This window comes from Rhineura floridana, chromosome 9 (assembly GCF_030035675.1).
Source record: "Rhineura floridana isolate rRhiFlo1 chromosome 9, rRhiFlo1.hap2, whole genome shotgun sequence".
Classification (NCBI taxonomy): domain Eukaryota; kingdom Metazoa; phylum Chordata; class Lepidosauria; order Squamata; family Rhineuridae; genus Rhineura; species Rhineura floridana.
Genome location: NC_084488.1, coordinates 11,082,606 through 11,097,138, shown reverse-complemented (window position 1 = coordinate 11,097,138; position 14,533 = coordinate 11,082,606). Strand labels below are relative to the sequence as shown.

General features: G+C 42.6%; 1 non-coding gene across 1 annotated transcript; it reads left to right on the top strand.

Moving 5' to 3' along the window:
* The first annotated feature begins 1,577 nt into the window (after positions 1-1,577).
* LOC133364696 (U1 spliceosomal RNA) lies at positions 1,578-1,740 on the top strand. The gene has a single exon (XR_009758004.1). It is a non-coding gene; the product is annotated as a U1 spliceosomal RNA (small nuclear RNA).
* Positions 1,741-14,533: the final 12,793 nt, after the last annotated feature.

Below are 14,533 nucleotides of genomic sequence, written 5' to 3'. Positions count from 1 at the left end.
GGGACATCCATCTTTATTCCTGAGTGCTCCTATCTAACATCTCCACAACACTAGGCTTTCTTCCTACAACAGCCTTCTAGTGACTGGCCTGGCCTGACAGCACTTAAACCCTTCTTGCCAAAAGCAGGTAGGCTAAATTAAATGTTCCTTACCCAGGCTCTGTAAGCAGGTAAGAAGGAATGATCCCATCACTTCAGCTGGACCTGGAAACACCTTCATTTAGCTAAGATTTCTAAGCTAATTTAGATTAATTTCCAATCAGATTTTTTTTGAGTGGTATGCTCCAAGTATCTGTGGTTGATGCTTAGTGTATCATGCTTAATGACCTCTCTAGGGACCACCCCTATGACATCACCAGGGCATGCCCCCATGACATCACTAAGGCCCACCTCTGAAATCTCAGGGTTTGGGATACTTCTGACCTGGGAACCCAAATTTGAAGAGCTCTTTGGTCCAAGTCAGGTTTAAAGATAAAGAATCCTAAGAAGGGAGAGCAGGGACCCTTGACACTGCCCATCAACAGTCTAGCAGCACTTAGAGAGCAGACTGAGCAGGCAAACAGCAGGTCATCTGGTCACATTCTTCCCCATCCGACTACGGTGAGACATTTTTCTGTTTAAATTATAGTAATTATTTCTAGATTTGCATCTATACATATACATTACCATGTGCAAATCTGTATCCTCTTTTCTCCTTTTTTTTGGTAACTCACTTTATGTTCTTTTGCCATCTGATGTGCAGTAGGAAGGCCTTCCAAATTATAGCACCGAGCTTTCCAACAGCTTGCCTAGATAGGTTCGCCTGAAGCCCAGTGTATATTTTATTAATCTGGCTTCTTGTATAGATTTTAACAGCTGTTATTTGCATTTTATTGTTCTATCGTGTAATAAAAAAAATTGTATCCTTGTGAGTCACCTGGAAAGTAGTTGGTGTCAAAAAGTAGGGTGGATTCTTTTTTCCCTTTTTTCTTTTGGTAATTAATAAATAATAATGTATTGGAGTCTGGGTGTTGTCTTTGTGCTCTGTTTTGCTTTCAATGGGATCTGCATTCCAATAAACAGCATCACCCACATTTTGGCAAACTAAACACAATTACCATCCTAAAGGGCTCCTTGAGCTACAGTGGGGTACAGGCCTACCTACATTGTGAACCAGCAAGCCAAACACGCCACATTGGTGTCAATATCAAAGTATTTTATAGTGGTGGTATTTATCAAATGTAAATTTGAAACTACATAGTACGGACATTTGAGTAATGTTCAGGACTCAATCTAGGCTCAAACTTTGCTGATTATTCACTATTCAGTTATATTTCTATCCTGTTCTCCTTTGAGAAAGCTCAGGGAAGCTTACATGGCAATTCCTTTCACAGTAGTCTACTGTTTAGGTTCTGATGATGATGATGATGATGATATATTAAGCTTATCAGTTGCCTTATACAAACTGACTCAAGGCAACATGGTATGCATCAGCATAAGTACTGATGTAGTGCTCGCCCACATAGCTTCAATTGGTCTATACACCTGGTTATTCCCAGACCAGTTAGTGGCCATAGTGCCTTTGGCAGCACATGCTGCCTATAAACCTGGCAGGGGAGATACCATGATCATGAAGGTGGTTTTTCCAGGGTGAGGTTCATCCATTGCAGTCCAGGTGTGCTGACCCCTGCGATTTCCCCAAATGCGGGAAACTCGACTGCATAATTTGTGCATTTCTTTTCTCAAATGTCTTTTAAAAACATTTTTACATCACTAAAATATTTCAGATCTTTCTATATGTATGATTCTATATGCTTTTATAAAACAATCTTTGCAATTCTCCCCCACTTTAATTGAGTCAAACACTGGCATGGAAGTGGTGAGGCAAAAGTATCTCTCTCCTCTCCCTCCCATGCCTTTTCCTTATCTTATTTCTCCCTGTCCTTTGCTGTCAGATATATCCCCAACAGCCTACGGTTAAATCCCTCATTTAATATACAGGTGAAGCAAGGAAAAGGGAAATCAATTCATTCCCTGAAACTTGCCAGGTTCTGCTGCCCTTCAAAATCCTGCAGGCAGATTGCACAATGCTTACCCTTCTTGACAAAGGAAAGGGTTAACCCCATTTCTATCAGCCTCCAGAGACAAGTTTATATCAGACTGTTCTATAAGCAATTAAGGTTTAAATAATCTGTTCTGCAGTAGTAGCAATGATAGTGCTGCCTGAGAATAAGTCACATTCTGGGTAAGTGCAGAATGTGGAACTGAACACACAATTCAGCTTCCTGAGCATCTCAATTTTATTTTATATTTTAAAGACAAGTTTCTAGCCCTTTTGATTGTTCGGATATGCTGAAAGGTAAAAGTGTGTGACCAGTGCATGGTGGAATCTCAGATGCCAGAAAAATGGCTGAATAACATTTCCAGGAGTAAGGGTTGTTCCATGCATACCTCCCTGCCCCTCCCCATGAATACTAGAAGCTGAATTAATTATGATAAGTAAAAGAAGTTATGCAAATGTGCTTGATTTACAATATTTATCCCTGTTGCAGAATTTGGCTTTCCTTGGCACAGAAGATTAGTTATCTTGGCACATAAGGCGTCTCTTGCCATTGAAACCTTTTATTTTCCCCTGCAAGGGACTCAGAGTTGTTGCTGGTAGCCATGACTTGTTCCATGGTGTCAGGAAGGAGAAGATAGGCTAGTATCTGCTGTTGATACTGAACAGAAAGAGACAGAGTAGCCTGGACTCCTCCCCCTCGTCACAGTGCAGCTTGACCATCCCTAATAGGTTGAGAAGTAGCAGGCTACACCCTAAGAGGGAACCTGAATTTACAACAGTCCAGGAGATAGTCAGTGGGGCTCAGAGCTATCTCACTTGCATTTCATCATGGCGAGCCAGAGACTGCTTGCATTTTTGTTCTTGCTGATCTTGCTGAAGGGGAGGTGCTTTGCATTGGCATTCTCCCTGCCTCCAGTTTCCCCAGCCAGTGCAGTTGTCATGGCTGTTTGGATGCTGGCTGCTGTGGCCAAGAGAGCTTGCCCCCTCCTGACACTCCCCACCAGACTGTCAATGGAACCAAAGAGAGGAGAGCCTCCACCATTCCAGAGGGAAGATCCCTCCTCTTCCAGATCCTGCACCTTTGAGACATTTGAATCCCTGCAGATAGCTCTGGGCCTACTGAAACGAAAGAGGGTGAGAGCACCCAAACTTCCTGTACACATTTAGGTACACATATGGGCAAGTCATTGGGGGAGTCCCTGCCATTATGGGGGCCCTGATTCTGGCAAAGTAGTGTGATTTAGAGGCAAGGGGGCTGGTGCCTATTCCAACAGCAGGACTTTTGACAGTCCTAGTCAACCCGTTAAATCATATATGGACATACTACACTAGGCTGGAGTGCTGGCACAGCTGTAGCAGTGGTTGTGCTGGATATATATTTAGGCTGGGTCCCACCAGAGTAAGGTGGACAAGCTGTTCTGCTGTTAGCACTGAGGCCTTCCAACCAGATCTTCACAGACTAATATCACACTCACAGTGATAGGATCGGAATGGTCTGCGACTGCCCAGGAATAAGATCTTGAGGTTATAGTGGTTAGTTCCACGGAAACATTGGTCCAGTGTACAGCACCAGTGAAAACGGCAAATTCTGTGATGGTGATAATAAAGAAAGATATTGAAAATAAAGTGGTTGATATCACAATGCCTTTAGTTTATATACATTTATAGTGCTTCCATATTTGAAATATGTGTACGGTCCTGGTTCCCCCATCTCAAAAGGCCCTCATTTTTAAATAGCTCGGAAATGGATAGGCCACTGCTGCTACCTAATTCCTGGTGTCCGGAGTGAGAAGGCGTGTACACAAGACACCTTGGCTGGGAGCCACTGAGAAGTCATAAGAAACGCCCTCTTGGATCTGATCATTCACTCATCTAGTTCAACATCCTGTTCTCTACAGGGGTCAAACTGATGCCTCTGTAAGACACAGCACAAAGACAATAGGCCCCTCCCACTATCGTTTCACAGCCACAGGTATTCGTTGCATACTACCTCTAAACATGCAGGGTACATGCAATCACCATGAGTTCCATAAAGTCAGACACCCATCTAGCACCTCCCAACATGGTGTTCTCCAGATGTTGTTGGACAAAGGTTCCCATCAACTCCAGCCAGCATAACCAAAACCCAGGGATTTTGGGAGCTGTAGTCCAACAATATCTGATAGTCACAACATTGGCTACCCCTGCACTAGAATCAACAGAATGTTCAGAAAGTGGGTCAGAATATTGGGAACTGTTTTTTTTAATAGGATTAATATTTCTCTTGCAGGATTTTTTATTTTGGCAAACTTAATGTATCTTGCATCTTTTAAGACTTCACAAAAGATACAAGTTTCCATACTGAATATTACTTATATTTGGTATACTGGGTGGTGGAAGAAGAGAAGCTTCTTGCTAGATCAAAACATCAGCACTTTTTAATTACACTATCATGTGGTAGAAAGACCTGTGAGATGACCTACAGAAAGAAGTCAGCAATTTTTTAAGTACGAACCAGCATTTTTAAAAATCTTTTGCTTCCTTTTAGTCCACTCTTCTCTTTTAAACGGATCAAGTTCCTCTTCTTTGGATCTTTAGCTTATGTCCATTAGTACTTCCCCAAAGACTGTTTTATCAAACAAAGCAAAACACTTAGAGACGATTTTAAGTTTGTTGAAGAGTTATAGCCAGTGCTTTGTTTATGTATAGTGAGCATTTACTGAGTTAGCACTCCCCAAAGGAAAATTGGAAGAGATACCAAGAAAAAAATGTTTTAGATAATTGCTACTTGGTTTGATCTCCTGATATTTCAAGGTATTTCATACTATCTTAATGGTTTCACCTGAGAGTCTTGAGCTCAACTGATACTTTTAACAGTGGTCCCCCAAAAACTGTAAATGAATGAGTTCTGATGTCTCTGCAGTAAGCCACTACAATCAAAATATCCATGCTGCTCTATACAATATTCTATCTATCCCTCTCTTTCCCACTAACTGATTTTGAAAATGGGGAGTAAATTGCACTTCCTAACTTTTAATATTGACTTCAGCAGGACCTAAGTGCTATGGGTGTGCAACCACTTTGTGCTGGGGTGGAATAACGAGGTGAATCAATGTGATTTTACCCTTCCCTGAGTTGAACTGTGATGACAGCAAAGCACCGTGAGTCAGATCAGGGCCCCTACAAAGCCTCATGTTGCTCTGCCACTCTGTACTTGTCTGACACTATACATCAATATTTCTGTATTTTAGTTCCAGGAGCTTTGCAAGAAGCGAGGCTGTCTAAATGCTGCCTGTGGAGCACTGAAGAGCTCTGGGTGATTTCTGTTGATAAAGCAGAGCAGAAGAAGATTAAAAAAAATAGTTAAAAACATCATTTAACTTTTTAAAAAATTATCTGCTGCTCTGCTAGAAAAAAAATCAGCACTTTGCAGGTAGCATTAAGGACAGCCTAACCAAGTAATGCCTGTTGGAGGGCATTTCCTCCTAACACAAACAACCACTGGGAAAACCAGGCCAGCCAGTGTGAAGCTAGTGCTTTCTAAAATGTGCAAGGCAAGAATACACCGGTGTAATAAAGAGCAAGAGAACTACCACCACCACCAAAAAATGAAACTAATATGGATTGTAGAGTGTTTATTAGCCAAGTAAAACTCCAAAATCCCTATTATTTTCATATATTCAGGGGGAAGTGGGAGTTTGTCTCTTCCTTTTTCTTACCTTAAAATGATTAAGAGATGGGTCAAGTGGCATGTATTTTTTAAAAAAGATTGTGGAAGCTACTTTGTTACGATTTTATATCATATAACAAATATTACCTCTTGTTTACCCTGAACTTGATGCAATGCAGCATCTTTGACCCCATACTACCAAAATGGATTCTGGATGCTATGTTAAAAATGGTCACTGCAAACAAATGTGCATGGTAGTGTGGTGATCACTTTTCCAAAGCTGTACACAGACAATGAAAAAACATAGCAGACAAGCCCAGAAGCTGGTAGCCATCAGAAGAAGAAAGTATACTGGGCAGGTGATGGCTCTGGGTTGACTGATCAGGAGATAGAACTGGCCTACCTGAGACATTGAGCAACTTTGCCCTAGGGGGTATAATGTGATGGCATAAATTCTAGAGAAGGGAGTTATAATCCATGCCTTAGAGTCGTGGTTAGCCCTTTTTCTAAAATGGACATACCTAGTCAAACTGGTCCTGGATTGTGGCCTTCTGGCTCAGCAGCCAGGTGAACTTTTATACGTCAGTCATCTGCAAGATTTCCCCTAAAAAAGATGAATTGGAGAGCTTCTACCAACACTTTTAAGCCCATGTAATTACCGTTTTTAATATGGAACCAATAGCACAGTATACAAAAACCACTGAACATTTTGATAGAAATGAACATTGATTCAGTCAACAATTTTTAATTACTCTGAATTCTATAGACTGATCTATTTCTGGATCAGTGACAATAATGCCATATGAACTGAATTTCCAAGGTTCAGTTCTGTGATGTTATCTTCCCCCAAATCTCACATTACTCACCCCCACTGACTTTTTTTTAAAAAAAAACTTCTCCTACTATACTCATGCTTAATATTTGGATTTGATTCTCCAATATACCAACCACAGGACAGTAAACTTTTCATCAGTGGTATTGTTGACAGGCTGGTTACAAGCCTATAAACCTGAGAGACACTCCACCCCAACATGGCCTATATGATTTTTAAAATGGTTTGTTTGGTTCATTTTGCAAAGAGGTTGCTTGAGAGCTGATGGAAAAAGCAACTAAAAGTGTTAAGTCTATCATTTCAACCGAGAGATTGCTGCCAGTCATGTGCACAGGACATGACCTTTGGCAATCCAATCAATGCAATCCCAAAAGTAATTGCAAAAAGTTTGGCCCTCAAGAAAGGAGCCCATTGTTCAATTCAAACTAGCTAAAAGGTGAATGCCACCACCTGTCTTCACAAAAGAAAAAAACATTACCATGACCACCATAGGTATGGAATTTAAGGAAGGATATCTGCCTGAGCGAATCAATTTTGCATTCTCCTTTGAGGCTTTTGTCAGAAAGGTATAAAAACTGGACTGCTAGAGCCATGTTTGGAGTTCTGGTTGCTGGTTGCCGGTTGCCCAGTTCCACTATGAAATCACCTGCTGAACTGCTGTTCTGGGCTGAGTCTTGGTCACCCACTGTGCTGAATATCACTCTACCTGAAATCGCCTGCTGAATCACTGAGCCAGCCACAACCCAGGGGGTCTGACTCTCCCCTGCTTTTCCTTTACTATCTCTGGACCCCTGCCTGCTGGAATAGAGGTCCCTGCTTGCTGAAACTGCTTCAAAAGCTCTTTTCAGGGCTCCGCTACTTTTCCTGCTTTGCTCTGGATCTTTGCTAACCAAAGCAGAGATCCAAGAAGCCATTGCAGGGCCTGCTTGCTGCCTTTGCTGTTTCCCTGGCTGATCCAGGATTTTCAACATACCCCAGTTCTACTTCCAGGGGTATGGAAAAGGTATATTTTGATCCTTATCCTATCTTCTGGTGGTCATTTCCCTACTAATTGTAGCCCCCACATCTGCTTCCTCTGTCTATCTTTGACTGTGTTTCAGAAGCCACATTCTGATCCTCCTTGCTCAGCTGCGCATGACTAAGACCTAGTCTGGAAAGTGAGCCCAGAGAGAGAGAAAAGGGCAGGCTAGTGTGCCTTTCTCAGTTGTGCTGAACGCAACTCCCCCCATCTCCTCTTATGCCTTGTGTGCTTGCTTCTTCGTGTGTGTGTATATATGCTGAGTGTATATATGAGTTTAGTTATGATTAGGTTTATTTAGCTAATTCTCTCACACATATTGTTACTGAGCTATTCCCCATTGAAGTGTTACATGTGTATATTTTGATTCTGTGTGCATATGCTCAATAAATATCCCCATGTTTAAGACCTGTGTAAGTGTATGTTACTGGGTTAATCAGCCAAGACACACTATTGCCAATGTCTAAAGATCCTAATTCACAAGACTTCAAGAACATGTATGTCGACTTCGGAGGAGTGATAGCTGGGCTGTAAACTCATTAGCCGGCAGCTAGCTGGGTCATAAATCTGCCAAGGGTAGGCAAATAACAGGAACGGGATGAGGGAAGGCCAGAGGAGTGTTTCCGAGCAAACATACCAAGTCAGTATCCAAAAGCACTGTCAAGGGGAAATCTGGGTCCAGTGAGCCAGGAGTTCAGTCCAAGGGTCTGGGTTCTGGAAGCTGGGTCTCGTGTGGAGGTCATGACCAACATTGTAGTCAGCAGCTTGCTGCAGTCATGAACTGCCTTTTAAATCCCACTCCCTAAGAAAGGTGCAGGTAATCAGCCTCCTGGCTTCTAAGAGCTTGCTTGTCTTAAACAGCCAGACCGACAGTGTTGTTGCAATGCTCGCTGGTGTCTTCACTCTGCAAGGGGGAGGGGAGCCTCCTGTTCATTCTCTGCATCCAACTGAGGGGCTTCAGCCATGTCCTGGACACTCTCCAGCTGAGGGAGAGCTGGAGCTGCATCCTCGGGGATTCCGCTTGTTCCTTCTCCTGGGTCTGCTGCTGCTGCCCCCGAGTCCTCCTCCTCCTCCTCCTCCTCTGAGGAGTCCTCCGAAAGGGCCATGACAATGTGAATGTAAAACCCGTGGCTACAGAGGAGTCCTCCTAACAGTATCAACTGAAGACAGTTCTCTGCATGTTGAGAGGTGACTACCTAAGGAAGGGTCCAATCAGCCATGGACAAAGCTTCCATTCATCTGGGATGTCTGAACTTCTTCCTTGCTGCAGGCCCTTCTGCCTTCTCATCAAGCCAGAGGTTGTCAGGATAAGGCCAGGGCCATGCATAGCCACAACCTCATTAAGATTTGGAAGGTGCATTCCACCAACTTCATCTCTAAAGTCAGAGCTGGATTCTGACCTTCAGAAGGCACTGCTCCGCCGATCAGGAAAGGCAGAAGGAATACTTATACCAGGCTGGCCAATACAGAGCCTTCTTATTGCCTGCCAATTGCAGGGGCTGAGGTTGCACACCCCTATTATCTATGTCTGAATATGGTTTGAGGCCTGAGCTAGGTCCCAGTCTCAAACTGAGGTTCGTGGGCCGAGCCTTGAATTCATTCTGGCATGGCCTCCAATACAGAGGAGCAGTTGTAGTAGGAAGGGGAGAAACTGAGGGTCCCAAATAGGGTGGCAGGTGAAAAAGAGGTTAGAGCTCTGAAAGCTGCATAGAAGAGAGGATTTCAGTAGGTGTTGCGTGACAAGCTACTTCTGTTGAAATTCCTTCCTTTACCCACCTGTTAAAGGTGCAGGAGCCCTGTCCTTTGTTTCACTTGGCTACCCCAGGTCTCTGTCTGTCTGTCTGTCTGTCTGTCTCTCTCTCTCTCTCTCTGTGTGTGTGTGTGTAAAAGTGATTTGGCATACTAGTGGAATTCTTTGGATCTTACGCCTCATTACTAGCCATTTTTGAAAATGTTAAACTTATGTTAACTCCTATGATTGCCTCAATTAAATAGCAGGACAAACTCTTTTCCTTGTATATTGTTGATTTTAGAGGATGGCATTTTGAGAGAGAGTAGGATTTTAGCTTGCCATTTATATTTACATGACAATGTCAAAATATTGTGTCTTGGCAATCCATCGGCTCTATATTTAGTTGCTGGATCTCTCTCTTTCCTTTATTCTTTTATCACCAGATGCCAGCTATAAGTATTTAACCATATGAAGGCCTGCATGCATGCTATCAGAAAGCCTCTTGTCAGATGTAGGATTTGGCAAAGAAAGAGCACCAAATTATTTTTCCACAAGGACAATTGTTACATTATTTCCCAAGTGGCCAATCCCTGTTAGGAGCCACTTCATTTGTTTAAAATAAGTCATTGCCTTTAGCTGCTTATCAACTAGTTCCACACTTTTGTAGCCATTTTCCCAGTAATTTGTTTCATAACTCAGGGCCCATCTGCACTATACATGTAAAGCAGTATTGCATCACTTTAAATAGCTATGGCTTCCCTCAAAGTACCCTAGGAACTGTCGTTTGTTTGTTTGTTTAATTTACATCCCGCCCTTCCTCCCAGTAGGAGCCCAGGGAGGTAAACAAAAACTAAACACAGTCTAAAACATAAAAACAGACTTTAAAATATATTACAACAAAACATCTTTTAAAACATCTTTTTAAAGACTCCTTACAAACATTTAAAAAAGCAATTCCAACACAGACTGGGATAAGGTCTGTGCTTAAAAGGCTTGTTGAAAGGAGGAAGGTCTTCAATATGCCCTGAAAAGATAACAGCACCTGTCTAATATTTAAGGGGAGGGAATTCCAGAGGGTAGGTGCCACTACACTAAAAGTCCGCTTTCTATGTTGTGTGGAATGGACCTCCTGATAAGATGGTATCTGCAGGAGGCCCTCACCTGCAGAGCATAGTGATTGACTAGGTATCTAAGAGGTAAGACAATCTTTCAGGTATCCCGGTCCCAAGCTGTATAGAGCTTTGTACACCAAAACCAGAACCTTGAGCTTGGCCTGGTAGTTAATGGGTAGCCAGTACAATTCTTTCAACAGCAGGGTGACGTGTTGGCAATACCCTGCCCCAGTGAGCAGTCTTGCCACCGCATTTTGCACCAGCTGCAACTTTGGACCAACCTCAAGGGCAGACCCACACAGAGCATGTTACTGTAATCCACCCTGGAGGTTACCAGTGCATGGACAACAGTTTGTTAAGGGTGCTGAGAGTTGTTAGGAGACTCCTATTCTCACAGAGCTACAATTGTAACAATCAATCCCTCTTCACAGTTATAATGGTAGATTTCAGTATTCATATTATCTCTACTAAGTCACCTCTACTGAGCAAGCAAAGAGAAAACTGAATGGGGATATGGGGGTGTGAGACCATGTTCCCCTTCTTGTAGTGGCCTGGTTTGGTACATGCACATACAACAATGAATGCACTGGGGGTGGGGGATTCCTTATCCTCCCTCTATCTAGGCTGACAGACATACCTTTTTAGTGTTAGTGGGACAATTATTCATACTAATTGCTAATTGCAATTAAAACAAGAGTTTGAAATTCTCTGATGTACTCATAACCTGGGATTTTGAATTAGTTCAGGGAGCTCGGGGATTTGTAATATACTGTGAGTTCATTCTGTTCCTGAAAAAATCTGTTTGTTCATAGTCAGGTGTAGTCTGTTTTATTTAAAAAAAAATGAACACTTTGCAAACAGGCTGACTCCTTTGTAATCTGTCAGCACATTCTTTACATCTGCGCATAAACATTATTATTGCAAACTCAGTGTGTTACTACAAAAATGATCAGAGTCCTCAAAATGCAGCAGCTTCCAGTAGAATGATACTTCAATGCATTAACATAAAAACAAGCAAGCTTGGGGTGGGGGAGAGAGACACAGAGAGAGAGAAGACAGGGGAAGATATCCACTTTGTACAACATTATCCAGTATTTTTATTTGTATTATATGTGCCTGCAGGTTAAATATTTTGATTTAATGATAACAATAATGCCTCTATGCTACACACTTGGCCCTTGATAAAAATTTCCATTGTATTCATAGAAAATATTAAATGTTGATGAAAAGAGAGTCAGGTCTAGTGAGAGACAAGAAAATGGCACACATTCAGAGATTCTTCAAGATTACTTGGTGGACATGGAATCTCTAAATGCTTGAGATATGTATTTGTGTGTCAGGGAAAAATGTGTTCTTGTCTATCACACACACACTCACACACACACACACTCTTTTTGGGGCTATATGTGTGATTATTCTTAAAGTGCACCTCAGCGGCATCACTAGCGGGAGTGCGGGGGGGTGCGGACCTCCGGCGCGTGCCCTCCCAGGTGCATGGACCAGGGTGGCTGGTCTTGCGTGCGCACGCGCACACTCACCACGCGCTCCAGGCTGGTGGTGGAAGGCCCGTCCCGGCTTCACCACCAGCGAGCGGGCGCCTGCTGTCGGTCTCGCCTGCCTGCCTCCGAGGAGGAGTTGGCTGTGCCGACCCGGAGCACTTCTCTGCTCCTTTGCCGGCCAACGGCGTGGGGCAGGGCAGCTTTGGGTGTCACCCCCCTCAGGGTGTCACCCGGGTGCGGTCCGCACCCTCCACACCCCGGTAGTGACCCCCCTGGTGCACCTCCATTGTTGGTTAACTTGTTACAATATAGTCTCAGAGAACATGATGCAGTCACCTTGCTAATGCTAAGCAAGTCTAGGTCTGGTAAGTGTTTGAACAGGAGACTGCCTGGGAACAACAGTTATGCTGCAGCGAATTCCATAGTGGAAGAAAGGTGGGAGAGAAAGGTACAAATTATATAAATTGCAATAAATTAGCAAATGGATCAATGAGTATTACATAAGCATGCCTTTTGAAATACATCTGTTTCAAAAAAATTTTTTTACTTTAAAAGTGGTTGTTGAGCTATATTGTCACCCTTACATGTAAAACATATTTAGCTGTTATGCAGTGTGAAAAAGAAAACAATTAGGCAATAATGTTGCTTTATTTTAAAAAAATTAATTACAGTATTTGCTCAGAAGAACAGGAATTTTGGCTCAACAGAGAATACAGAAAAATGCATATCCATATCTGGCCCAATCCATGAGCCAAGGAAGAAGCAGCTTCAGGGAGTTTGTCTCCCCACTCCCTGCAAGAAAGGACACTTATCTCTGAGGTGGGGTGGGGGGGCAGGGAGAAGGACACTCTGCCTCCCCCCTCCCAATTGGCCAAAGGAACAACAGCCACTAGCTGCTATTTAAGCAAGATCACCAGTAAGAGAAGGATCAGCCTGGCTAGCCTGAACAGGATAGAAATGCCTGTCACTTACCACTTTGTTCTGGCCTTGAAGAACTGATCTCCCACCTCTAGCTTTTCTCTCCTCTTTCTTCACGTCTTATCTTTTTTTAGTTTCTAATCCTGATGGCAAATATTCTCTCTTTCAAATGAAAGTGTTGCCTTGTGAGGCAGTAAATTGTCTGAAAGTGATAAAAAATATAGTAAATAAATGACCAGTGAATATCTATAGAAAATTAATTTTTCAGATTTCAGTAATTAATGAATAGTGACCCATGCCCCAAAAGTGCTAAGCTTTTCATCTTCCTCCCTTTATGCAATTTATGCAATTGCATATTCACAGTTGTTGAGACAGAGTTGATTTTTAGTCATAGTTCCTTATAAATGAAAATAATAGCAAGAAATTATTCTAAAGCATTGGGGGGGGGGATCTTCTTCACTTTAATGGGCTTTGGATTTTGCTTCATCTTGTACCACTCCATCCCCTGTAAGTTTCCCTGCCACTGCTGCCACTGCAATTTGAAATAGCCCTCCTAATTTATAGATGTGAGGTTTCTGTTATAAAGCCAAGCTTCGAAGCAAAGTTATATATTTAATCGCTTTCTACAGTTATTGAGGCTATTCTCTGTCTCATTTTGTTCTATATACTACCCAGCCACATGTTTGGTAAATGAATCTTTTGGGTTAAAATGTGAATTTGGGACTGCGGGAATGTTTCGCTTTTTGGGTGCCTTGTCCCGTCCTGTCAGTATTCCTGTATACCTAATGAGGTGACAGAAAGAATTAAAAATGACAGATTGTTTTGGCTGCAATGGAGCTATCTGAGATATATTTCCCTGTAATACAGCTCAATAAGCTCAGCTTGTGTGAAGTCCTCTGTGTATGATTCATTGCTGCAGCAAGGGTACTCGTGGCGTTTTTAACAAGAGATGGTCGTGAGCTGGGCAGCGGGGAGATGGAATTGCTGTCAGAAGACAATGGTGACAACTGTCTGCCAGCACCGCTACATGAATTCACTGAGGTTGGCCAGACTACAAAGTAATAGACTATTACTCTGTAACACACCTAATTAGGAGCTGCACAGGCTAGCTGACAGAAAAAAAACACATGCCTAGCCAATCACCTCAGGGAAGAGGGGGGGTGAGAATTTCCTGCTACAAATCCATAATGTTTGCAAATCTGTGGCTGCCCCTTCTGCAGGCCAGTCCCAAAAGCCTTGGAGTTAACTCAGGAAGATTAAATCAGGTTTTTGGTCCGCAGTAATAAACCTCTTAACATCCATGCACCATTACTCTGCCAAGTGTCTGGCAGAACAATAAAATGTATCAAAAGGGATTCTTCAAGACAGAATGGTTAAGTACAGGTGTTAGACTGATAGCCGGCGTAATTAAGAAAAAAGATCTCTCATTTCACAGTCAGCATGGAATAAATTCCAGATATCTCTCCATAATCTTTCAAAGTACCTTTATCTCTAGAGCCAGCAAGGGTGACCATGGAACACCCTGAACCTAATTATGTGGCTCTCAGATTAACATATCTTTATTTCTCAAGGTACAAGGCTAGAGCGTGTGCTTTTTTTTAAAAAAAAAGTTTGAACCGTAGTCATTTCAAATATCAAGTACTAGTTATTCTTTTAACTAGCTCCCGGGACTTCAACGTGATTCCTCTGGAGGAGTGAAATGCATGACTGGTAAATTCAAAACAAATTTGTCC